Raw genomic sequence first — 25,277 nt, 5'->3', positions numbered from 1 at the left:
TCCTTACGAAAAGGCACAAATGAAGGAGGCAGAGTACGGCATGCAGACACCCCCTATGCCCGCAACACCAAGATTACCCCTGCTAGCACCATCAACATTGAATTTAACATTTGGAGGAGAAGGCAGAGTCCACCGAACGAGCCTTGTGTCCCAGTGAGATTGAGGAGTGAACTGTTGCATTTGCTCCCTTGAGTGAGAGATAGCTCGAGTATAATAGCTTTGGGGTTGAAAGGGATTTGCCTAAATATGAGATCCCAGTATGCATTCCAAATGAACCATACAAGGCTACAAAACAGTGACGCCTTGAGGTTTTCATCTCTACCTTGAGTGTTGGAGATAGATGTAGTACATAATATGTTAGACCGTATATCTTGATTGGAGAAGAAGTTGATATGCCTGACATTCTGCTACATAGCTTTAATAACCAGACAGTCAAAGAAGAGGTAAGAGGCCGATATCACTCCAACTTGACAGAGCGAACAAATGGGGTTGAGTTCAAAGCCGCGAGAGTTGAGTAGATCCAGTAAGGGGAGCTTTCCATAAAGCATTTTCGAAATAAGATGATGGATCTTAAGGGAGGTGGGAAGATGCCATAATTTTAACCAGGTTGAGTCTGAAGCAACACCGTTGGCTTTGATGGCTAAATGATAAGCCGAAGAAACAGAAAAGTTGCTAGAGTATGTACCTAACCAACCGATTCGATCTTGACAAGGAAAGATAGGGAGTGGAATGGAGAGGATGGTAAGAGCTGTGTCGGGTGGCCACCATTAGAATATGAGATCTGTCACACCCCCATCCCGATGAAATATAATTTACAATAAAGGGGGTGACTGGGACGACAAGTGTCATCCCACTACTTACCAGGATCACAGATACAGTGTCCCAAGCCACAGTCCACCCTGTCATCAAGTCATGATAACAGCAGGGAACATACCCAATGGAATAAATCACTCCAATTACAGAGTTAGCAGAAGCAAAATTTAATTAAATCATGTGAATATAGAGCATCGGTTCTCTAATAGTACACGTAATACAATTTCAATATCTCGTAACCATTCATTTCTCTCCTTATAGTTAAACATAAAGTTTATACATGAATGAAGATGAATACTAAAATAAATAAATAATCACACCACTAGGGCACCAATCTTGGGTGTACATCGACATCCAAGTCCCAACCACCAGCTCCACTTGATTCGCATCCATAAGTGTGCATCAAGAGACTACCTGCATATCAACTAAAAAGGGGTTGTGCAATAGGGTTAGCTCCACAAACTAGTAAGAGAGCAAAGGGGAATGCACATACACACAAACACACAATTTCAAGCAATTATGATGCATGCTAATGTTAGATTCATTTTCCACCTAGCACACAAATTCTAAGTCAAGTGTATGCTACTGTGATAACTCGGGAGACACTGAGGGTCATTTAACTTATCGCCTCAATGAAACCTTAGTTATCACACGGGAGCCTACGCCGATAGAAGCCATCAGGCCACCCAGTAGCAGACCCCGATAACCATCACTACCCCCGATCTAGCCTCTCTCACCTCCACAGGCAATAAGTGCTCAAACTATCCAACATATAAACCCCTGTTGACAAGGGTCGTAGCATAAGGGAACAAGAATCCTAGCCACATATATACTACATGCAAGTCCTATCATCCCAAGAGGTATTCCGGGTGCATCAACATCCCATTCCATCTAGTACCCGGGTACCAGCACGGTACGACGCATACAGATCAGGATGACAATTAACAAGTTTCATAATTAAATCTGGGGTTTCGATATCGGTACACTCGACACCATAACCCGATACAGAGGTGAGAATAATATCACATCACATTCTTAACAGTTTACATTTGAGATAAATAATGCAATGCGCACAATGCTTGAATTTAATATAATAGCATGGTAATGATTGCTTAATATATATATATATATATATATTCAGGCCCAACAAAATCACCCAAAATCCACTCACCGAACTCGGGTGTCACCCGGCGTGGTTGACATGAATCTCACTAGTGCACCACTATCCATCAAGTTGGGTAGCCTAGAAATACAAAAGCAATCATTAAAAGATGTAAGGAGGGATCCCATATTATGCCCCCAAAGTTAAAACTAAGTTTCAACCAAGACAGCACAAATGGAAGCAACAGGGTGAGTCCGTCCCTGACTCCGTTTAGGCCAATAAGTCAAAACACAAGGGACGGATCCACGGACGAAACTTCTGCTTGGATCCGTTCCTACATCCGTTCGATTTCTGAGACACACCCGAGAGCTAGCGGATCCACGGACGGAAGCGCCATCTAAATCCATCCTTGCATCCGTTCGATCCCTGAGACATTCTCGAGAGGAAACAGACCCTTGTGCGGAGGCAACAGAGTCATCCCGTTCCTTCATTCGTTCAGGTCCAGTCACCGGGATTAAATTGGACGGACTGACTGATGGAACCACGACAGTGAATCTGTTCGTGCGTCCGTCGAAAATCTTTTACGAGATTTCTTAAGGTTTTCCCTCCAGCTTGGAACCTGGAGTTCACATGGCACTCAGAGTCATGGAGGAGTGTCTTAGGTCTCCCTAGGGTCACTAGAACCTAGGCTTACCTCATGGATCCAAGATCACATAAGGGTTTGGCTCCATTTGTCCAAGGGTAGGGTTTGATGGTTCAAAACCAAAGGATCAGCAACCATGGCTGCAAGGCAGCTTATAAAAACCTTAACTAGGGTTTGGTCATTACCATTAGAGCTCCCTTAAAGGGTCAAGCCTCACCTTGAGTCCCAAATGTAACCCTAGGTTAGCTCAAGCTCAAGGAATCTACTTAAATCAAGAATAAGAAATGGAAAAGAGAGATGTACCATGGGTTAGAGCTTACCTTGGTGAGTGGAGCTCCAATTCCAGCGCTAGCCAGCCTTGAAGATCCACCTCCTCTTCCTCCTTCTCTTCCCTTTTTCTTCTTTTCTCCAATCCTTATCCGGACAGCAAAAGGAGGAGAGGTAGGGCAGCCAGCCTTCTTGGCATGCCTTCCATCTTCTTCCCTTCCCCTCTCATTCCTCTCCCTATTTCTACTTCTTCTTCTTTCTTGTCTCTTCTCCTCCACGGTTTGTTTAGAGGGGAAGAGATAAGAGAATATGAGGTTATTTTTAATATCTTAAAGACCAAAAGGGCCTTAGGTCGTATTTGTTTAGGTGCCCCTAAACACAAAATTATCTCTTAGGTTTAAATGGGTTTTAGGACTTGTTTGGCCCAGGTCATAACCTATTAAATCCATCTAGTTAGGACATGTTTGGGTCTATCCTACGTCTTATAAGACATATTAGTCCTTAAAGTTTGTTTGGTTTAAGTTAGAATAGTAAAACTCATTATTTGTTTAAGTTAAGTCTTGTGGGCCCACTTTCATGGCCCAATTGCCATAAGAAGGTAAGGGTGGGAGTCCATCTCGTTCGGGGATCTAGTTATGGTGTCTGAGACATGGGGACGTGGGTCCCATAGAAAAATAAATTAAAAGGGCAAGTAACAACACGGGCGGATCCACAAGCGAAACCAGTCAAGTGAGTCCGTTCGTGACTTTGTTGCTGTTGTCAAGGCCCAAACCTCAAAGAAAGTTACGGGGCTTTGACCCGTACTTCTAGGACTTCAAGGGGGCACTTATAATAGTAATTTAAGTTCAAGGTAACTGGTGTTAACTATTGCTACTGTGGCATTACCCGTTGGTAAAGTCTAATTTGACCCAAGGTATTAGGATATATTTCGGGTGTGGGTGTAACATCCCCCCCAACCTTATTAAAAAATTTCATCCCCGAAATTTGACGCGTCTAGGGGTCTCGATGGGTAAGGACTATTAAATAACAACACCTTTAATTACCCACTACACGGACTAAGTCAAAGATCCGATCAAGGTGGGGCAGTGCCTATATGGCACGACAAGTAAGGTTTTACAATTCCTCTTCCATATAGGGTCACATTACCACTGGAGGTGAGATTCATAGTAACCCTGAGCTCCATTGGATTAAGGACCGATGATTACAATATCCCAAAGGAAATAGGGCTTCAAATACTAGGTTAAGTTACAAGGAACAGAAGGTCCCTCAGATCTTCCAGATCAAGTCGGTATTATATTCTATTATCCTTGAGTTATAGGATTTAACCTTGTATAGTCCTCAATAATAGGGTTCATATTCTGAATGCTTTCACTTCGGGTTATCTCATTACCTAACCCAACTTTAGAATGATTTGGAATATTGATGGGATCTTCTATTGTTCACTCCCAGTACGGAGGGAATGCATTTGGTGATCCGTTACCCCATTCATATTTGTTGTTGGAGAAGGTCTTGTTACATCCATTAGTTTCAGCCTTCACCACCTTATAATTTATAACCCGGTCAGCCTATCAGAGATAGTCTACAATGGTCCTCTTTCGAGAACCAAATGATCTTTTATTAGTTTTGGCCTAACCCAGATCTTTTAAGCAAACCTTAACTATTACCTACCTGGTCATTACTAATTACATTACCCATTAACCTACAATCAACTAAACCAAGGTCGGGGCTCAAACTAGCTAACATAGTAGGGTCGAGGCAAGGTCACATTTATAGTGCTGGAGAAATCATTCTAGCCACACACTTTAAAATTTAAGGGATATGTATATTTATTTTTATTTTAAATTCACACATATACATAAGTATAAGTTCAATAATTACATTCATATCCTTAAGGATGTACCTGTCACCTAGGTAAATTCACAAGAACAAGAAGTTCTTAGGTACAATATACTAGGTCTTTTGGAAGTCTGAACACGACCTGAGACTCCATCTATGAGTCTAAACAAGGTTTGGATAAACCAAGCAAAATTCCAACTAGGGTTGTCACTAGCCTGTGAGATGTCGTAAACGACTTGCACTTGTACAAGGTCTCCATTAGTCGTTCAGACTAAGTTGTCTAGGGTAATAAGCTTGACATTAGGTCTTCACTCTTTTTGCTCTGTCGGGACACAAAATTTGCATTTGGTACTCTTATTAAGGTTTCCACTCCATATAAATTTGGTCCTACTAACTGCTTTAAGCTCAATCACTCACGGGGCTTAGGATTTTCGTCTTCAAGGGTAACTCTTCTTCTCTCACAAAGGAGGGGAGCCACAACATGTACTAGCTCTTGCCATTTCTTATTGTCTGGCCCGACTAGCATAGGCCCTAATAGTTAGACATTGTAGCTTACCATTAGATTAAGCAATAATCACTAATGGGTCAAACAACATGGGTATTAAAACTAGGGTTTAGGTACATAATCATCACATATAGATGTGGCCAAAAGGTCTAAAAAATTTGGGCTTAAAATCCTAAAATAAAATAGAGGGACTCATAGGCGGAATCCATTGCTATGAGTCCGTTCGTGGCTCCATCGCAAAATAGGAAGGACAGACTAACGGACGGATGGGGAATGTGAATCCGTTCGTTCGTCCGTTCTCAGAATAATAGGTTTTCCAAAATACTAAGGCGATCGGATCTTCGGACGGACTCACGAGGGTGGATCCGTTCGATGTTACGCGTAGTTCTAAGAATGAAAATTTATAATTTGTTGCGGATTCACGATGGAGGATCCATTCGTGCATCCATTCGTAGAATTTTATAAAAACAAAGCCACGAGTTTTCAAACTCATTTTGGCTCCAAAAGAGAGGGACACAACCGTAGGGGAAAAGGCTCTCCAAGGATCTTCCGTCCAAGCATTCCTTGCCCCTCTTTGGTGGTTTTTGGCGATCCAAGCCCTAAGATCAATCTCCTCCACTTTCTCAAGGTAAGGTTTTCTCCCCATTTCTCCCTTCCATTTTCTCTTCCTTTCCATTTCTAGGGTTTTTGCTTGTGTCTCTTCATCTTTTCCCCCTTTTCCATGGATTAAGGATAACATCTCAAGTTTGCCATTGTATTTTGCTTTTGATTGTATTTTCCTAGTCATGTACAAACCAAAACGATGCCAAAATCGATTGAGACTAGGGTTTTTTATCGATCCTTGCCCTAATCGATCAATGGCACTATGTTAGTGGGTTTTTTTTTTATGTATATTGTGTCTTTTATTGAATTTAAAAGTCTTTCTAAGGATTTTAGAGATTGGTTGTCATGTTTGCCATGCCTAGTTGAATTACTTGAATTGTTTCTAGGTTTTGGTTGGGGTAAAATTCTCAAATCTTCAATACTTTGGGAAAACTCTTCAAAGGCATGCCTAACTCATTATATGCCCTAAAATTTCATAGATAATAATTCCCCTGACATATCGTCAAGCATATTTCCTTGTTCATGGGTTTGTTAGTGAAACCTTTAAAATTCATCTCCTTCTTCTCTATCATGAATAATTCCTTGTCTCTTGTTGGGGTCTTTCATTCAATCACTTGATTGTTTGGTATTGATTAGGGAATGTAAAATAGCCAAAAGCATAGGTTGCTCATATTGATCTCGTCCCTTCATGCTCATGCTATAGTGTTCTCATATGGATTTGTATATTTATATAAATCTTGTCTCTTTTTCCCTTAATTTAATCATATTTCCAATGGTAATCATGTCTTATTTTCTCATTGTGTAACCTTCTCATCTAACAATTTCCACACCACATAAGCATTTTGCTTCCATAATTTTATTTGCTAATCATATCTCATTTATTCCAGTTTGGCTCACTATTGTTGTCTTTTAGGGTGGTGTTTTGTGTGTAGAAAAATACTCATGGCTCCAAAAAGGAAAAAGAAACTAGCCATAGAGACAGTTGCTCCTACCGCCTACAATGTGGGGAGGTTCATATCAACAAAGACTGAGGGAATCTTTCGAGAGCACCTCCACAACAGGAAAATCTTGGTGGAGAGGGACATGGTGGTAGAAGAGTTACTTGCTTACAAGGTGGGCACCAGATTTAGCCGACTGAACTGGAGTAGCATGTTAACTCATCCGAACTTTTACTACCCCACACTAGTCAGGGAATTTTGCTCAAATTTGGTGTTGGTCAAGGAGGATGAGGAGGGAACCAAGCTAACCTATTTCGTGAAGGGGGGCACCATTGCTTTCAACAAGGTGGAGTTGGGGATCCTTCTAGATGTTCTGCAGAGGGAGACAGGGTCTATCATATCATGCCCCTGGCAGTGATCCCAACAGGTGTTTGTCCCCAGCAGACAATCAGAAATTGTTCAAGACACTCATAAATAACAAGTCTGATGAAACTAAAGATCTTTCAAGGTTTCTTCCTTCTCAGCGGGTTCTCATATTCATAGACAAGACCAATTTGGCTCCTTCCAAAGCACACAACATTCAACCTCCTTTGATGGCAGCAACACTAGCATACTCCCTTTACACTGGCCAACACATTTTCCTCCCATATGTGATCATCCAGCATATGGCCCATGCGATGATAATTCCTTCCCGCAAGAACACTTTGCCATATGGTAGACTGCTCACCCGGATCTTTCTGTATTTTGGAATAGACCTCGATAAAGAGCCCAAGGAAACAAGCTCTGAGGGGCCTTTTGGGTTTAATGTCATACAGAGGATGGGGTTGTATTGTGACCATGACAGTTCTGGGGAGCAGGTCAGATATGGTGAGGGTCAAGGACCCAGAGAGATCGACGACGATGATGATGATGATATTGAGTTCATGGGCTCCGGACCATTTGCTGCAAGGACCTCTAGTGCTCGAGAGGAAAGTGGGAGTGATATCCTCTTGGCCATCAGGCGGATGAACCTAAGGATGATGGAAAGCTTTGAAGATGTCAAGAAACAGTTCTCTTCTAAGGGTCGGTGTCTCGAGGGCATAGAGAAAGGATGGAGCAACATCAACACCTTTCTCGGCCGCGGTGGTGGCGATGGCGCGGAGGATTAGCCCATTTCTCTCTCTCAAAAAATTTAAAGTTATTTTGATCAGTCTTTTCTTTACTTGTCTTCAGATGGATGTTGTCAGAACTATTTCCTTTTAACTTTCCTTTATTTCCTTGCTTTTCTCTTCTTTTTTTTCCAGTTAGTTTGGGAACTTTGGAAATGGTGGATGTATGGAACTATATTTTTGAGTTGGGAGGGTCACAATCACTCCCAAGCAAGAATTTAGAACAATCTGGTGGTTGAACTTGGTTTTATATATATGTATATGTTTATATATTTATCTATTTCCCTCATTTAGATTATTGTTGATAATTTTGGGTTGGTTGTATTTGATTTATCATTGATTATTGTGAATTCTCAATATGTGATTGACCATCTATTACTTACTTAGGACCCAACAAAACATTAACTTGGTTATTACTTAACAGTCTATGTTTCAAGTCCTAAGTTCCATGTTTGCCTATTATCTTCTAGGTTCTCATTTCACCAAATGTCTGCACACAATTATTTATGCTCTTGAGGTTTTTAATTTAAAACCTAATTGTGGAGAATAAATCAAGAAGTTACGTCAGACTGTGGTCAGTGTAGAGCATCGTTGCTCTGCTACCACTCTATCACGCCCCCATCCCAATGAAATATAATTTACAATAAAAGGGGTGATTGGGATGACAAGTGTCATCCCACTACCTACCAGGATCATAGATACAGTGTCCCAAGCCACAGTCTACCCTGTCATCAAGTCATGATAACAATAGGGAACGTACCCAATGGAATAAATCGTTCTAATTACAGAGTTAGCGGAAGCGAAATTTAATTAAATCATGTGAATATAGAGCATCGGTTCTCTAATAGTACACGTAATACAATTTCAATAGCTCGTAACCATTCATTTCTCTCCTTATAGTTAAACATAAAGTTTATACATGAATGAAGATGAATACTGAAATAAATAAATAATCACGCCACTAGGGCATCAATCTTGGGTGTATATCGACATCCAAGTCTCAACCACCAGCTCCACTTGATTCGCATCCATAAGTGCGCATCAAAAGACTACCTGCATATCAAGTAAAAAGGGGTTGCCCAACGGGGTTAGCTCCACAAGCTAGTAAGAGAGCAAAGGGGAATGCACATACACACAAACACACAATTTCAAGCAATTATGATGCATGCTAATGTTAGATTCATTTTCCACCTAGCACACAAATTCTAAGTTAAGTGTATGCTACTGTGATAACTCGAGAGACACTGAGGGTCACTTAACTTATGGCCCCAATGAAACCTCAGTTATCACATGGGAGCCTACGCCGGTAGAAGCCATTAGACCACCCAATGTCAAACCCCGATAGCCATCACTACCCCTGACCTGGCCTCTCTCACCTCCACAGGCAACAAGTGCTCAGACTATCCAACACATAAACCCCTGTTAACAAGGGTCATAGCATAAGGGAACAAGAATCCTAGCCACAGATATACTATATGCAAGTCCTATCGTCCCGAGAGGTATTCCGGGTGCATCAACGTCCCATTCCATCTAGTACCCGGGTACCAGCATGGCACAACGCATACAGATCAGGATGACAATTAACAAGTTTCATAATTAAATTTGGGGTTCCGGTACCAGTACACCCGGCACCGTAACCCGATACAAAGGTGAGAATAATATCACATCACATTCTTAACAGTTTACATTTGAGATAAATAATGCAATGCGCACAATGCTTGTATTTTATATAATAGCATGGTAATGATTGCTTAATATATATATTCATGCCCAACAAAATCACCCAAAACCCACTCACCGAACTCGGGTGTCACCCGGAGTGGTTGACATGAATCTCACTGGTGCACCAGCTATTCATTGAGTTGGGTAGCCTAGAAATACAAAAGCAATCATTAAAAGATGTAAGGAGGGGTCCCATGTTATGTCCCCAAAGTTAACTAAGTTTCAACCAAGACAACACGAACGGACTTACGGACGGAAGCAACAGGGTGAGTCCATTCCTGACTTCATTCAGGCCAATAGGTCAAAACACAAGGGATGGATCCACGAACGGAACTTCTACTTGGATCCGTTCATACATCCGTTCGATTTGTGAGACACACCTGAGAGCAAGCGGATCCACAGATGGAAGCGCCATCTAAATCCGTCCTTGCATCCGTTCGATCCCTGAGACATTCCCAAGAGGAAATGGACCCGCGGGCAGAGGCAATAGTGCCATCCCGTTCCTTCATCCGTTCAGGTCCAGTCACTGGGATTATCCATTCTGAGATTTCTTAGGGTTTTCCCTCCAGCTTGGAACCTGGAGTTGACATGGCACTCAGAGTCATGGAGGGGTGTCTTAGGTCTTCCTAGGGCACTAGAACCTAGGCTTACCTCATGGATCCAAGATCACATAAGGGTTTGGCTCCATTGGTCTAAGGGTAGGGTTTGATAGTTCAAAACCAAAGGATCAGCAACCATGGCTGCAAGGCAGCTTATGGAAACCTTAACTAGGGTTTGGTCATTACCATTAGAACTCCCTTAAAGGGTCAAGCCTCACCTTGAGTCCCAACTGGAACCCTAGGTTAGCTCAAGCTCAAGGAATCTACTGAAATCAAGAATAGAAAATGGAAAAGAGAGATGTACCAAGGGTTAGAGCTTACCTTGGTGAGTGGAGCTCTAATTTCAGCCCTAGTCAGCCTTGAAGATCCACCTCCTCTTCCTCCTTCTCTTCCCTTTTTCTTCTTTTCTTCAATCCTTGTCCGGACAGCAAGAGGAAGAGAGGTAGGGCAGCCAGCCTTCTTGGCATGCCTTGCATCTTCTTCCCTTCCTCTCTCATTCCTCTCCCTGCTTCTACTTCTTCTTCTTTCTTGTCTCTTCTCCTCCACGGTATGTTTGGAGGGAAAGAGATAAGAGAATATGAGGTTATGTTTTATCTCTTAAAGACCAAAAGGGCGTTAGGTCTTGTTTGTTTAGGTGCCCCTAAACATAAAATAGTCTCTTAGGTTTAAATGGATTTTAGGGCTTGTTTGGCCCAGGTCATAATCTATTAAGTCCATCTAGTTATGACATGTTTGGGTCTACCTTAAGTCATAACATATTAGCCCTTAAGGTTTGTTTGATTTAAGTTAGAATAGTAAAACTCATTATTTGTTTAAGTTAAGTCTTGTGGGCCCACTTTCATGGCCCAAATTACCATAAGAAGGTAAGGGTGTGTAGACACTCAAAATTTGCTTGCAAAATAGTAAAAATAAATAAATAAATAAAAGATCCAGGGGATCAAAAGTTAATACAAAATGGAACCAGTCCAAAGCCTAACCAGTCTAGGCCGAGTCAGCCCATATCCAAACCGGTCTGATGCCCAAACCAATTTCTTTTTTATATAAACCGAGACCAATTAGAAGGGTATCTTAAGAATTAAAAAGAGAAAATCAATTTTAATAGAGAAATATCCAATTAAAAGGGTACTTTAGGAATTAAAAAAAAAACAGAAAACCAACTTTAATAAAGAAGAATCCAATTAGAAGGGTAAACCGTTTTTAAGAAAGGAGGGGTAGTTTGGGAAGAAGAATCAAAAGCTAAAAAGTTTTAAAAAAAAGAAAAAAGAAGAGATTTAGATACTTAAAGGGGTGATTCGGGGAAACAGAAATAAAAAAGAAGCAAGAAAGACAAAAAAACAAAAAATATATATGTAAAGCAAAACCTAAAACGTGGAGGGGGGATTCTCATTTTTCAGATTTTTTCTTCTCTTCGTTCTGGAGAAAAGCTAGAAAACAGAGAGAGAAGACAGAAGAAAAGGAGATTTTCTTTTCATTTTTAGAAACCCTTTTATTTCGTTTTGGAAAAGGTGAGGATTTGTGTTGTTTTTTTTTTTTTTTTTTTGATGATAAAGAAAAACAGTATACACCAAAGACCTCATACAAACTGTCCATTGACACCTAAACAAGCATTACGAGCCATATTTTTAACTAAAGCCCTGCACATATCGTCATCTACCCTTTTATATACTACATCCTGAGTACGCCTAGATAGAAACAACAACTTTTTAAACCAAAGTAGCAGCCAAGCACATCGGGTTGGAAAAGGCAGCAATTCCGGCACTTTATCATTGTCTATCAAGATTTCCTTGACAGTCAACCCCAAGTCCAGCACTCGATCATAGCCTTTGCGGATCGCAAAAAGAACAGATACTAAATCTTTAGTACTAGAAATAGTTCCTGTATCAAAAAACTTAAGTCTACCATGCATCAAAAACACATAAGCCCATCCTGCAGTCGTCAATCCTGAATTAGTAAATCCTGCACAGATCAACACAGTAGAGTTAATCGTTGGCAGAGGATGAGGAAACCCCAACATAGCAACTTGAGGAGTATTATCAAAAACATCCAGGGAAATGGTGGGAGGGGAAATATGGAGTTCAGAGAGCCATCTGTTCAGCATACCCACAACCCAGCCAGGATCAAGTTTCGGTAGGGCCGGGACTGCCTTATTCCTAGCAGCCCAAATAAAATACCAAGTGATACAAAACACACTAAAAATCCAACGTAGCATAGCCTTGTCAGTTTTAAACGAGATAAAGAAAAACCTACATACAGTTATAGGATTATCCAATTCCAAATGTTCAGTTCTTAATCCCAAAGGGCCTCCTGCCCAAACATGTTTGACCCAATCACAATGAAAACACAGATGTTGTAAAGATTCAGTACCAGTACCGCAAAAAGTACAGGTCAAATCAATCTGGATCCATTTTGAAAGGGTAGTCTTGGTATGTAATCCAGCATTGAGTAATCGCCAAGTGAAAATCTTAAATTTCGGATGAATGGGAATTTTCCAAAAGAATTTCCACCAAGCGAAGTCAGAACCACATGTATTAGCACAAAAGGTCGAATCAAGAGACCGGGCTGCAATTTGGGTTGTGAGAATGCCATTCTTGGCTTTAATGCAAGACCAACGGTCTTCCCTGACAGAGCCCAGAATAGAGTCCCGGAATTTTAACAAGTACTGTTGTATTTCAGGCTTAAACTGGGAAATAACACAAGGATCCCAATTGAGAAAAGACCGTACCATAGCTGTCTTATTAGGGAGGGAAAAATTATGTGGATGTAAAGAAAAAAGATTACCTGACAGATGGGGGATCCACTTATCGTACCAAAAGAAAGTAGTTAACCCGTTACCTACTTATTTGACAACTAACTTTTCCAGATTGGCAAGCTTGTTTTTGGCTTTGTTGTCCATCTTTTTTGGATGGAGAGGAATCTTAGGAGATGGACTTCCAAATCTAGATCTTTCGACTTGATTTGGAAAGACATCTCCTTCGAAGTTTTTTCTAAGATCAACACTATTCCTCACCGGTCCCTCATGGATACCCCAAGGAACAGGCACATTGTTGTTACCTGGGGTCTGGATAGTAGTATGTTGCAGTCCCCTTCTAGTTTAAGGAGGACTTGACTCTGGTTTCCTTCTCCCCCCCCCCTCTCTCTCTCTGTCTTTGTACATTCCCCCCCCCCTCTTTTCTCCTTCCAGCCCCTCCTGGGGTTTGGTTATACATAATTATTCACCAAAAAAAACTTTTCCAAATCGGGAATGACCGATGCGATGCTATTCCACACCCAGGATCCCTTCCTGGTTCTTATAGAAGGATTGAAAAAACGAGCGTTTATGAAAGTACTTTCCCTAAAGAACCTTTGCCCATAGAGACTCAGGCTCAGTCAACAACCTCCATCCAAGCTTGACTAATAAAGCCTTATTATGGGTTTCCGCCTTTCGAAAACCCAGACCATCTTTTGCTTTTGGTTTTCACATCTTATCCCAAGAGATAAATGTACCTTTCTTTTTTGGCCCGTTGATATCCCCCATCCAAAACCTTAGGCACAAAGAGTCAATTTGATGACAGGTTTTCTGAGGAAAACGGAAACAATTCATCAGGAATGCCGGGGTTGAAGCTAGAACTGATTTAATTAACACACTCCTCCCTGCATAAGAAAGAAGATTAGTCTTCCAAGAGGCGAGAGTTTTTGAATTCTATTGATCGCCCCTGCCAACTCCTTATGCTTGGACCTGCCATGGAAGAGATTAGTACCCAAATAGATTGAATTGGATGACATTTCCTTTATTCTTATAAGGGAACCAAGATCTGTTTTAAGAGAGTTCGAGACATTTCTGCTGAAATGAATACTACTCTTGGCCAGATTAATCTCTTGGCCGGAAAGGTCTTAGAAGAGGTCAAGCACCGCCTGCCTTAATTGTTAGAATATCTTCCGGCTCAGCTCTGCAAAATATGAAGATGTCATCAGCAAAGAGTAAGTGGGTTATTTATGGTGCAAACCAAGAAACCTTTATACCTCTAAAGAGATTCAACTCCTGATAGGTTGAGAGGAGACGTGTTATACCCGCACCCCGGGAGTATAATTAATTATTAATTCTTCCCTGTGACGTGTAGTTATCACTGCCACGTATGCCGATGAGTTGTTCTCACTGGTGGTCAAACCCAGCTATATTGACCATAGTACGAGGTTGCCTGTGGAAACTAGTCGGGACCACGGAGGTTGCACCTTGACGTGTCAAGGGTAAGTGGTTGACCAAATTTTGTTGTGTGCTTACTGCCCTCTCAAAGCCCTCGAAGTGTGGTCCAAAGGCCCTGACCTCTTATGGTGGGAACCACCTTCCTACTCGCATCGAATGCAAGGTTTCTGGCTGCCTCCGACCCTGCATCCAATGCTGCTGACAAGGACTCTTGTGGGTGAGACCCTATGGCTAAGGTGCTATGGGTGTCCTGCCATATTTGACCCTACCCAAATAGACCCTAGGTTACACTTATGAGGCCTTATCCAAACAGGCCATTAAAAGTGATTTTCTATATGAGAGAGAGGGGTAAGACTATTCCTTAGTCTTTCTTTTTTTTTTTCTTTCCTAACCTAACCGTGAAAGGAGAGGAGAGCTTTGAAGAGAGGAGGCGGCAAGGAGGAGAAGAAGGAGAAGGAAGGGAAGAAGAAGAAGGAAACGACTGCTGGGTTTGGAGCTTTAAAGAGGGCACATCGTGTGTACCTCAAACCAGGTAAGCCAAGTGCCCTTTTCCCCCATTTTTCTCTCTTCCCCCTTGCTCGTTTGAGCTTGGGTGGTTCGTTGGTTGCAGCCCCAAGATGGGGATTTCTTTTTTTGGAAACCCAAAGGGTTAGCTCGAGCCATGTGTAGTTTCCCCTTGTAGGATGCTATCCCATTTTCATTACAATCCTATAGAGACCTCTATTTGACCTCTTGCTGAATCTACTTGATTCTAAAGCTTCAACCACCAAAGAAAACCCCAAATCTGGATTTTTGAGCTTTTGATCCTTTAAACCCCCTTAAATCTTTGAATGTTGGGTGTTTCTAAGACCCAAATAGACTCCAAGACACCCCTCCCTAGTCCCTTGAGGCTTAGAGAACCAAATGGGACAACTCTGGGCTTTTAAAGACCTTGAAATCACACTTGGGTTGCATTGGAGGCAAGGCTGCGTGAGTCCGATGTTTGCCTCCGATGTGTCCCGAGCTGCAGGGAAGGTCGGAGGCAAGGTCGGAGGCAAGACTGCGTGAGTCCGATGTTTACCTCCGATGTGGCCTGAGCTCGGGAATCGGAGGAAGGTCGGAGGCAAGCCTCTTGAGTCCGACGTTGCCTCCGATGCAGTTTTTAAGGCTTATAACTTATGTAAACGTGGGGTTTCTCTATGAGGCCTCCCCTACACTCTCTCACACTCTTATTCACTTCTATAGGCGCCAACATATGTGTAATGGAGTGATTTTGAGCGGGAATCGTTACGCTTATACAAATTCTATTTGAAGTAATTGGTGAGTGGGTTTGGGTGACTGTTTGAGTTTGTTTACTATTGCTTATTCATGCATTTATGAATTATATTGTGACATTATCATTAAAGCATGATTGCATATTTGCATTTATTCTTATTCGATGATGATGATTTGGATGATATGGATTGTGTTGGGTTACGGTCTGGAAGTCTGCACCGGAACCCCGGATACGTGGAATTGTATCTTGCATCTCATTCTTACCTGTATGCGTCATGTTGTCTGGTACCCGGGGGTTAGATGGAATGGGACTTTGACACACCCGGATGTACCTCTCAACACGATAGGATTCATGTAGTATATCTATGGTTAGGCTCAGTTCCCTATGCTACGACCCTTACCAACAGGGGTTTAGGTGTTGGGTAGTCAGAGCACCTGCTGCCTGTGGAGAGTTAGAGAGGCCAGGCCAGGGGTAGTAATGGTTATCGGGGTCTGCCTCAGGGTGGTGATGACTACGACCGGCGCGGGCTCCATAGTAATAATTGAGGTTGCATTGTGGTGAGAATAGAAGGATCCACAATGTCTTCCCGAGTTATTGCAGTAGCATATACCCATTGACTTAGCATTGTGTGTTAGGTGGTAAATGAATTAATAATGGCATGCACCATGGACTATTTGTGATTGTGTGATTGTTCATCCCCTTTTCTCTCTCACTAGCTCGATGGAGCTAACCCCCGTGTACACATTCTTTTTAGATTTTGATGCAGATGATTACTGTGGAGCCAGAGACCGTGACTGAGGATCATGGCGATGGTTGCCCATGATGATTGTGCCTACGGGCTGTATTGATACTTGGGACTTGTTCCCTTCTTTTGTTTTTTTTTTGGGGCCACGTGCCTTGTATAAATATTTATTGTTATACTTGTTTTGGGTTAGTTATGCTATGGTCATTCGGGATATCCATCCAAACTATTTATGTATCACTTAGCCGTGTGAACATGAGGTAACTACTGTAAATACTTCCGCTTATTTTATGATCGTTGGAAATGTAATATTCCTTTGTCTTTCGCACTCTGATATTATTGTATTGTAATATTTGTTTATGACTGTGAGTTGGCCACTGCATCGAGATCCTGGCGGTGAGGTGGGATGACGCGTGTCACTCCAATCATACCCTGATATTGTATTTTATCCCTTGTCGGGATAGGGGTGTGACAACATGGTATCAGAGCAATGATGCTCTGCACCGACCACAGTCTTGCGGACTCTTGATTTACTCTCCACAATTAGGTTCTAAACTAAAAATCTTCAAGAACATAAATGATTGTGTGCAGACATAGGAGAAGACTGATTGTGGTGAAACAAGGACTTAGAAGATAATAGGTAACATGGAACTTAGGACTTGAACCATAGGCTGTTAAGCTACAACAATGTAATTGCTTGGTTGAGTCTTAAGTAGGTCATAGATGGGAAATTATATGCTATAATTCATTAACACTAATGAATCAATCATAACTAAGCACAATTATCAGCAATGATTTCAACAAGAGAGAATTAAGCAAATACATCGAGATACATATAAGATTAATTACAAATATCTAATTATTCCAAATCTTTTTGGGAGGCAATCATATCCTTCCCATTTCAACATTCATGATTTCATCCATTCCAACAAAAACATATGACTCCATCCTGCTCAATCAAAAGATACCAATCTAAACACTATAATTGTTTCAGATTCTCTATTTGGGCATAACTGTGCCTTTCCTAACTCAGAATGTAAGACCCCATTTGTTTCAATTCGAAACTTTTGATTCTGGTTATCTCAGATTAAATATACAAGTCTACCATTTTTAAAAGTTCCTAGTTGTTCATCCTAAGACAAGAACTAGAAGAACTGACCCGGGATAACTTCAATTTGTTGAGAGAAAGCTGGGCTAGTCATTTGCACCACTGCCACCACCGCGACCAAGAAAGGTGTTGATGTCATCTACCCCTCTCTCGATACCCTCTAGGCGCCGAGTCTGATCGAAGAGTTGCTTCGTGACCTAATCGAAGCCATCCACCACTCGTAGGTTCAGCCGCCTGATGGCCGACAGAATGTCACTACCTCTCGCCTGATGAAGGAGTAGGGATTCCTTCCAGGTGAATAGTAGGTCTTCTCTTCCCCAATGGAGACATTGATAATGCCGGCCAACTATGCTGCAGTGAAGGCTATAGGAACCCCCCTTACATATGAAACAACCCGATAGTTTTGTGTGCCCGGGTTCCCGGTGTTCAGATTTGCATAGAAATATCCGATGAGTTTTGGGTAATATGGTTCAGGGAGGTTGAGAATGTCGATCCACCCCAATGCCTCGAATCTCTATTCCACCTTATATGCTTTGAGATCATCCAACACTACATTCCGCCCCTTCCACTAGATTTTTGAAGCGGAAGTAGTCTTGGTAAAGCTCTTGGTCCTCTATCTTTTGAAACCATAGTGGATCTAGGACAGTTGGTGCAACTTGTTCCACGCATGCACGCCGTGTTCTTGGAGCCATTGATTGTTTTAACCTGCAGCTAAAAGCCAAGTAGATAGCAAATTAATACCTTGAATGCTAAGGCCTAAGTAGATGATCAATGTAAGGTTATGAGGTTTAAAATCTAGCCTTTGATTCTTTTCCCAAAGCAAATTAAATTACAACAATATTCTTATGCTAGAAATTTCTGATTTTTATCAAATTGTGATCTAAGAAGTTGGGGAAAAAGGAAAGGCATGGCCATTATGTGAATGACATGATAAATAATGAAGATTCATGGTCATAATATGCCTAGAAAGTAATATTTTATACAAAATAGTGGGTTCAAGCAAGAAATGGGTTTATTCAATCATGGAGCATGCCGAAATTTTTTCAGATTTTGTGGTTGGAAGTTTGAATCTTGGAAAACAAGTAAATATGGTTTGTGACAACTCAGAGAATGTAAGCTAAGCCCTATCTAGTAAGACCGAATCAAATATGGCAAAAGAGAAGATAAAATATTCTAAGGATTTTATCAACAATCATGTATACAAAAAAATATGTTTGAAGATAAGACAATATGATAATTTTCTATGAGATTTTATGGCATATAAAAAAATTAGATTTGAACTTGGAGAGTTTTCCCAAAATATTGTGAATTGAGGACTTTACCATAACCAAAACCTAAACATAATCCTAGTAAAATTCAACTAGACATGACAAACATAGCAACAATCTCTAAAATGCTTGCAAAGACTTGAAAATTTATAAAAGATGCAATAATCAAACAAGGATCCAACAACTTAGTGTCATCGATCAAATAGGGCTTGATTTACACCTAAAAACCCTAGTTCCGGCCAATCGATTTGGTATGAATTTGGTGTACAAGCCCATGGGATTACAAGCAAAATTAAGACATGATCACAACTTGAGATGATTCATCCCAAATCCAAGAAAGAAAAAGTAGGAATGAGAAGAAAACCATATCTTGAGCAACTGAGAGTTGAACCTTGAGGCTTAGGATTACAAGAAAACCACCTAAAGAGAGCTTGAACGGAAGTCCCTGTAGAGCTTTTTCTCCCTGCGGTTATGTCCTTTTCTTTGGAGCCAAAAGTGAGTTTTAAAAAAACTCGCAGCTCTGTTTTGTTAAAATTCTGCGAACATACAAACGAACGGATCCACTTGTCGTGAATTCGCTCCGCATAAAACTTGAAATTATCATTTTAAAACTGTGCAGATCAACGAACGGATCCACACTCATGCGTCTATCCGTAGATTCGTTTGACTTCAACTCTCTCGGCCTTTGAGACTTCTGAGATCAGACGAACGAACGGATTTGCATTCCACATCCGCCCCGTTAGTCCGCTCTACCTATTTTCACAGAGGAGCCATGAACGCACCCGGAGTGCTGACGTCGCTTGTGAGTCCACCCGATTTCTTTTAAGATTTTGAGCCTATTTTGGAGACCTTTTGACCACACCTATATGTGATGATCATGTGCCTATACCCTAGATCGACCACCCCTGTTGTGTGACCCATTTGTGGGGACCACTTAAGTCTAGTTAATACCTTTAAATTGAAAGAGGTTAGGACTTGTACCCGACTGGGCCTGCTAATAAGAACTAGCAGGCATTGGTAATCGCTGTGACTCCTCTCTTACATGAAAGGAGAAAATTTACCTTTGAGGATGAAGACCTTTGACCCTATGAATGTAAGGACTCAAACCTTATGGATAGGAAAACCTAAATTTATGCGGGTAGAGACCCTGAATGGGGTGCGTAGAATCTAAACCTGTGGGTAGGTACTAGGAAAGAAAAGTAATAGGCTGGTTTGGGCTGGTCTATGTGATTGAGCCATGAAGGTCATGTGTATTTGGAAGTCATTCATAACACCTCAAGCTAGTGACGACTCTATTTGAACTTTACTTGGTTTATCTAACCTTGTTTAGACTCATAGAGGGAGTCCTACACAGTGATTTGATTTTCCAAAAAAAAAGGGGACTTAGCGAACCGTACCTGAGAACTTCTTGTTCTTGTGAATTGACCTAGATGACAGATATGTCCATAGGGATTTGAATGTAATTATTGAATCTATGCCTACATATTGGTGTGATAAATATATATATAGATATCCCTTAGAACCTTGGACTTGTGTGACTACAGTGATTCTCTAGTACTACAAGTATGACCTTACCTCGACCTTGCTGTGAAACTAGTTGGAGCCCTGACCTTGGTTGACCAAACCTTAGGGTAATGAATAATGAATTTAATGACCGAGTAGGTTAATTTATTGAGACCTGCTTGAAGAGTTGACTTGGACCAAAACTATTAAAGGGTTATTGGTTCTCGAAAGAGGACTGATGTGGACTCTTCCTTGTGGGATAACTGTGTAGTAGGTTTAAAGGTTGTGAAAGCTAAAACTGAAGGATGTAACAAGACCTTCTCCAACGATAGATATGAATGGGGTAATGGATCACCAAATGCGTTCCCTCCGTACTGGGAGTGAACAATAGGAGATTCCATCAATATTCCAAATCATTCTAAAGTTGGGTTAGGTAATGAGACAACCAGATGTAAAAGCCTTCAGAATGTAAATCCTATGTTGGGTCATGGACAGGTTTAATCCTGTAACCCAAGAATGACCAGAGTAGTGAAGGCTAGAGTGGTATCACCTGATCTGGAAGATCTAGGGAACCTTTGGTCCTTGAGACTTAACTTAGTAGTTGGAACCCTGTTTTCCTAGGTTATTGTGAACCACACCCCGTGGTAATGTGACCCTGTAAGGAAAAGAGAATTGTGGAACGACTTGCTTGTGACATGTAGGCCTGCCTCATCTTGATCCGACCTTTGACTTAGTTTAAGATGTGGGTGACTTGGGATGTTGTTATCCAACAGCCCTTATCACTTGAGACCCTAGCTGCCTCAAATTTCGGGGACGAAATTTCTTGTAAGGTGGGGAGAATGTTATACCCGCACCCCGGGAGTATAATTAATTATTAATTCTTCCCTGTTACGTGTAGTTATCACTGCCACGTATGCCGGTGAGTTGTTCTCACTGGTGGTCAAACCCAGCTATATTGACCATAGTACGAGATTGCCTGTGGAAACTAGTCGGGACCACGGAGGTTGCACCTTGACGTGTCAGGGGTAAGTAGTTGACCAAATTTTGTTGTGTGCTTACTGCCCTCTCAAAGCCCTCGAAGTGTGGTCCAAGGGCCCTGACCTCTTATGGTGGGAACCACCTTCCTACTCGCATCGGATGCAAGGTTTCTGGCTGCCTCCGACCCTGCATCCAATGCTGCTGACAAGGACTCTTGTGGGTGAGACCCTATGGCTAAGGTGTTATGGGTGTCCTGCCATGTTTGACCCTACCCAAATAGACCCTAGGTTACACTTATGAGGCCTTATCCAAACAGGCCATTAAAAGTGATTTTCTATATGAGAGAGAGGGGTAAGACTATTCCTTAGTCTTTCTTTTTTTTTTTCTTTCCTAACCTAATCGTGAAAGGAGAGGAGAGCTTTGAAGAGAGGAGGCGGCAAGGAGGAGAAGAAGGAGAAGGAAGGGAAGAAGAAGAAGGAAACGGCTGCTGGGTTTGGAGCTTTAAAGAGGGTACATCGTGTGTACCTCAAACCAGGTAAGCCAAGTGCCCTTTTCCCCCATTTTTCTCTCTTCCCCCTTGCTCGTTTGAGCTTGGGTGGTTCGTTGGTTGCAGCCCCAAGATGGGGATTTCTTTTTTTGGAAACCCAAAGGGTTAGCTCGAGCCATGTGTAGTTTTCCCTTGTAGGATGCTATCCCATTTTCATTACAATCCTATAAAGACCTCTATTTGACCTCTTGCTGAATCTACTTGATTCTAAAGCTTCAACCACCAAAGAAAACCCCAAATCTGGATTTTTGAGCTTTTGATCCTTTAAACCCCCTTAAATCTTTGAATGTTGGGTGTTTCTAAGACCCAAATAGACTCCAAGACACCCCTCCCTAGTCCCTTGAGGCTTAGAGAACCAAATGGGACAACTCTGGGCTTTTAAAGACCTTGAAATCACACTTGGGTTGCATCGGAGGCAAGACTGCGTGAGTCCGATGTTTGCCTCCGATGTGTCTTGAGCCTGCAGGGAAGGTCGGAGGCAAGGTCGGAGGCAAGACTGCGTGAGTCCGATGTTTGCCTCCGATGTGTCCTGAGCCTGCAGGGAAGGTCAGAGGCAAGGTCGGAGGCAAGACTGCGTGAGTCCGATGTTTGCCTCCGATGTGGCCTGAGCCTGCAGAAAGGTCGGAGGCAAGCCTGTTGAGTCCGACGTTGCCTCCGATGCAGTTTTTAAGGCTTATAACTTATGTAAACTGTGGGGTTTCTCTATGAGGCCTCCCCTACACTCTCTCACACTCTTATTCACTTCTATAGGCGCCAACATATGTGCAATGGAGTGATTTTGAGCGGGAATCGTTGCGCTTATACAAATTCTATTTGAAGTAATTGGTGAGTGGGTTTGGGTGACTGTTTGAGCTTGTTTACTATTGCTTATTCATGCATTTATGAATTATATTATGACATTATCATTAAAGCATGATTGCATATTTGCATTTATTCTTATTCGATGATGATGATTTGGATGATATGGATTGTGTTGGGTTACGGTGCTGGGAAATCGCGCACCGAACCCCGGATTACGTGGAATTGTATCTTGCATCTCATTCTTACCTGTATGCGCCGTGTTGTGCTGGTACCCGGGGGTTAGATGGAATGGGACTTTGACACACCCGGATGTACCTCTCAACACGATAGGATTCATGTAGTATATCTGTGGTTAGGCTCAGTTCCCTATGCTACGACCCTTACCAACAGGGGTTTAGGTGTTGGGTAGCCAGAGCACCTGCTGCCTGTGGAGAGTTAGAGAGGCCAGGCCAGGGGTAGTAATGGTTATCGGGGTCTGCCTCTGGGTGGTGATGACTACGACCGGCGCGGGCTCCATAGTAATAATTGAGGTTGCATTGTGGTGAGATTGGAAGGATCCACAGTGTCTTCCCGAGTTATTGCAGTAGCATATACCCATTGACTTAGCATTGTGTGTTAGGTGGTAAATGAATTAATAATGGCATGCACCATGGACTATTTGTGATTGTGTGATTGTGCATCCCCTTTTCTCTCTCACTAGCTCGATGGAGCTAACCCCCGTGTACACATTCTTTTTAGATTTTGATGCAGATGATTACTGTGGAGCCAGAGACCATGACTGAGGATCATGGCGATGGTTGCCCATAATGATTGTGCCTACGGGCTGTATTGATACTTGGGACTTGTTCCCTTCTTTTGTTTTTTTTTTGGGGCCACGTGCCTTGTATAAATATTTATTGTTATACTTGTTTTGGGTTAGTTATGCTATGGTCATTCGAGATATCCATCCAAACTATTTATGTATCACTTAGCTATGTGAACATGAGGTAAATACTGTAAACGCTTCCGCTTATTTTATGATCGTTGGAAATGTAATATTCCTTTGTCTTTCGCACTCTGATATTATTGTATTGTAATATTGGTTTATGACTGTGAGTTGGCCACTGCATCGAGATCCTGGCGGTGAGGTGGGATGACGCGTGTCACCCCAATCATACCCTGATATTGTATTTTATCCCTTGTTGGGATAGGGGTGTGACAAGACGGGAGAGGACTTCCCTCGCTATGAGGAAGAGATATGGGCTTAGTGGGCAGCCTTGTCTCAAGCCTCTAGATGCCTTAAAGTATTCAAACGGGCTTCCATCAAGTTTAATAGAAAAGGAAGTTGTAGAAATCAAAGTTTCTACGAGGGAAACCCACCTATCATTGAACCCTAGGAATTTGCAGATGGATAGGAGCAGGGACCATTCAATTCTGTCATAGGCTTTAGACATTTCAATTTTGAAGGCTACAAACCTAGATTTACCTCGAGTGTGATCAAGGAACTGGAAAATCTCCTAGGCTATTATTATGTTATTGGTGATTTGCCTACCAGGGATGAAAGCTGCTTGAAAAGGTGATATAAAGGAGGGGAGGAAGTTTTTAAGGCGCGAGGCAAGAAGTTTAGCCAAAATTTTGTACGTGACATTGCACAGACTTATTGGTCGAAACTCACCTACTTTAGAGGCCTCTTCCATTTTAGGGATTAAACAGATAAGGGTGTGATTGATACCAGGTGGTAGATACCCATGTTCAAAGAAATTTCTTACAAAAAGGAAAATATCAGCCTGAACGAGGTCCCAAAAATTTTGAAAAAAAGCCGCCAGGAACCCATCCATACCAGGTGCCTTAAGAGCACCAATAGAAAAAACAATGGTACGCACCTCAACCGGTGAAGGAATATGACAAAGAGATTCAATGTCATCAGATCTTACCACAAGTAGGAATAAGCATTCGACAAAGCTAGCTTCCAAGGGATTTGAAGTAGTGAAAAGACTTTGCAGGCTATTCGCAAAAGTCTTTGCCATAGCCTTAGGGTCTTCCACCTTGTTGCCATCCTCGTCGCAAATAAAATTAATTCTTCACTTGCGGATGTGTGCTCTAGTCATAGTGTGATAGTACCTGATGTTCCGATCACCATCTTTAATGTACATGTGTCTAGACTTCTGTAGCCAAAAACTCTCCTCCGCATAAAAAATCCACCTCATCAACCTACTTGTATCTCGTAAAGTCTCATTGTGGGGGTTGTTGGCTTCAGATTGAATGTGGTATAAGGAGAACAAAGAGTCTTTTAGGTGAACCAATGTAAGTAGAGAGTTGGAGAGGGTAGATAATTTACTGCTGAAATGGTTTGAGGCATTAGAAGACCAAATTGAATGGCAAAAAGTGGCAAATTCAGGATGATGTAGCCAAGCATTTTGAAAATGGAACAGTTTCTTATAAGTGCGTCTCGTACCAGAGGTGTTGAGAAGCAAGGGATTATGGTCGGATCCGAGGGAGGAGAGTTTGGTTAGGGAGGTTAAAGGAAATAAATTGAACCAATGTAAGTTAGCAATTGCTCGGTCAAGGCGTTCTTTGACCAGCAGGGGGGTTTTTGTTTATTGGTCCAAGTGAATTTGGAACCCGCAATGTCAATTTCCTCACAATGCAAGTCAGACATGAGACTTTTTAAGACAAGAGCAGAAGAGGAGATGACAAAATTGGAGCCCCCCAACTTCTCACATTTATGAAGGACTTCATT

The 25,277-nt window shown here is 41.9% G+C and overlaps 1 protein-coding gene across 1 annotated transcript in view; it reads left to right on the top strand.

Annotated features, from left to right (window-relative positions):
* The window catches only part of LOC122656377 (probable BOI-related E3 ubiquitin-protein ligase 3), a 49,482-nt gene that overhangs the window by 906 nt on the left and 23,299 nt on the right, over positions 1–25,277 (top strand). The window lies entirely within an intron of this gene.

The sequence above is a fragment of the Telopea speciosissima genome, chromosome 3, assembly GCF_018873765.1.
Source record: "Telopea speciosissima isolate NSW1024214 ecotype Mountain lineage chromosome 3, Tspe_v1, whole genome shotgun sequence".
Classification (NCBI taxonomy): domain Eukaryota; kingdom Viridiplantae; phylum Streptophyta; class Magnoliopsida; order Proteales; family Proteaceae; genus Telopea; species Telopea speciosissima.
The sequence above is the reverse complement of the archived record's forward strand: the minus strand, read 5'-3'. Positions and strand labels throughout refer to the sequence as shown.